At 37.8% G+C, this 2714-nt stretch overlaps 1 pseudogene; it reads left to right on the top strand.

The window, feature by feature from the left end:
* LOC107710490 (uncharacterized) overlaps positions 1-2714 on the top strand; it is a 14652-nt pseudogene that overhangs the window by 11069 nt on the left and 869 nt on the right.

Raw genomic sequence — 2714 nt, 5'->3', positions numbered from 1 at the left:
TGCTGGAGGGAGATTCAGTCACTCTAAACACAGGTTTTACTGAAATGATGGACGAGGATCTGATTCGGTGGAGGTTTGGAACTGAAAACACTTTAATAGCTCAAATCAATGTAATGGCCGACAGCATCACTGTATTTGATGATGTTCTTGATGGGAGATTCAGAAACAGACTGAAGGTGGATCATCAAACTGGATCTCTGACCATCACAAACACCAGAACTGAACACACTGAAGATTATAAATTACAGTCCAACAGTGCACGTGAGAGATTCAGTCTCAATGTCCAAGGTGAGTTATAAGTTTCACATTCACATTTACTACACCTTTAAAGGTTCTGGATTTGAACATTTCAATTATTTTCATCTTCAATCATTAAAATGACTAAATTATTTCAACATATATGCAAATGTAGAAAGAGAGTGACCATGTTACGGCAGTTATCATACCTGTTGGCTTGGGTCGCATTCACGCACAACGCACAATTTCTAGTTCTAATTTATACAATGCCCACAGTTTTTTTTTTTTTTATACCTTGAGTGATGGTGATTTGTCTCCCATCCTCCTCCTGAATCAGGTGTGTTTGATTAAATAGACATGCAAAATGTGCAAAACTCTGTTGGGCCTCTAAGAACCTGCACCACTGATTTAGACAATCGCTCAGTTGTTCAAGGCTTTCAGTAGCCTATCAGTATAAGTATTGACCTCATCATTGTGTGTCATAATAAACACTTTATTCTGATTTATTCATATTTCTCTCGTATTTTCCAGCTCCTCTGCCTCTTCCTAACTCATCATCATCATCGTCAAAATGTGAACATCTTAACATCACTGAACTCTGTCAGACATATTCTGGTACGTCAGTGGTGATATTAGCAGGGTTTTTTTCTTTTACCAGCCTGATAACTTTAAAGATGCCAGAAATGTATTAAAGAAATAATTTATCTAAAAATGAAACTATTCATTCCAAGTAGATCTGGGGTTTTGCAGATATCTTTAAACTCTGTTTTCTAGGTGTTGATGCGGATGGAATGCAATTAGTGTCCATGCTGGAGGGAGATTCAGTCACTCTAAACACAGGTTTTACTGAAATGATGGACGAGGATCTGATTCGGTGGAGGTTTGGATCTGAAAACACTTTAATAGCTCAAATCAATGTAATGGCCGGCAGCATCACTGTATTTGATGATGTTCTTGATGGGAGATTCAGAAACAGACTGAAGGTGGATCATCAAACTGGATCTCTGAGCATCACAAACATCACAACTCAACATGCTGGAGATTATAAATTACAGTCCAACAGTGCACGTGAGAGATTCAGTCTCAATGTCCAAAGTGAGTTATAAGTTTCACATTCACATTTACTACACCTTTTTAGGTTCTGGATTTGAACATTTCAATTATTTTCATCTTCAATCATTAAAATGACTAAATTATTTCAAGATTTAAGCAAATGTAGAAAGAGAGTGACCATGTTACGGCAGTTATCATACCTGTTGACTTGGGTCGCATTCACGCACACAGTCTAATTTCCAGTCATAATTTTAATTTATACAATGCTCACAGTTATTATTTTTTTTTACCTTGAGTGATGGTGATAAGCCATTGGTGCTTCTCAATACTGAAATTGATGCTTTCTCGTTTCCTTTGTCTCCCATCCTCCTCCTGAATCAGGTGTGTTTGATTAAATAGACATGCAAAATGTGCAAAACTGTGTTGGGCCTCTAAGAACCTGCACCACTGATTTAGACAATCACTCAGTTGTTCAAGGCTTTCAGTGGCCTATCAGTATAAGTATTGACCTCATCATTGTGTGTCATAATAAACACTTTATTCTGATTTATTCATACTTCTCTCGTATTTTCCAGCTCCTCTGCCTCTTCCTAACTCATCATCATCATCGTCAAAATGTGAACATCTTAACATCACTGAACTCTGTCAGACATATGCTGGTACGTCAGTGGTGATATTAGCGGGGTTTTTTTCTTTTACCAGCCTGATAACTTTAAAGATGCCAGAAATGTATTAAAGAAATAATTAATCTAAAAATGAAACTACTCATTCCAAGTAGATCTGGGGTTTTGCAGATATCTTTTGCCAATATTTGTATCTTTATCATTTTGAGTTCCTGGCAGAGATGCTGAACAGCTCCCTTTTATCATTGCTCTTTTTGTTTCTTCAGAAGTGCACATCCGCTGTTGCGATTCTACCGAAGCTGTGATCCGATTGGTCGTCACTGCTCTGATGGGCGTAGCTGCTGCAGCTGCTGCTGTTCTTCTGGTTGATGACGTCAGATCTTCTAGAGGTTAAAAGAAGAAAAAAGAACAGATAATATAAATATTGGGAGATATCTTGGAGTTGTATTCTGTAAAGATGAAAATATGTGTAGTCTATTTGTTTAGTGACTGTAAAATGAAGCTTTTCTTATCAATGCTCTCTTCTGAACTGGGATCCTTTCAATATGGTGTACGCCGAGGCCATCTGTTCGCCAAAACGATGAATATTCTTCAAAATTTGAATCTGTAGACCAGGGTTGGGCAATGTCGGTCCTGAAGAAGGGCGACTCCTGATAAAATGTAGTTCACCTGCACAGGTTAATAATAGGTTTACAAGCTTAAGTAGGCTATGTTTAATGCTGATTAACATGAATAGAAAAACGCAATATCTGTAAGAAAACACTTACCCCCGGTTTCACAGACAAGGCTTAAGCTAGTCCC

This window comes from Sinocyclocheilus rhinocerous, unplaced genomic scaffold (assembly GCF_001515625.1).
Source record: "Sinocyclocheilus rhinocerous isolate Xijiao unplaced genomic scaffold, SAMN03320098_v1.1 scaffold5255, whole genome shotgun sequence".
Lineage (NCBI taxonomy): Eukaryota > Metazoa > Chordata > Actinopteri > Cypriniformes > Cyprinidae > Sinocyclocheilus > Sinocyclocheilus rhinocerous.
The sequence above is the reverse complement of the archived record's forward strand: the minus strand, read 5'-3'. Positions and strand labels throughout refer to the sequence as shown.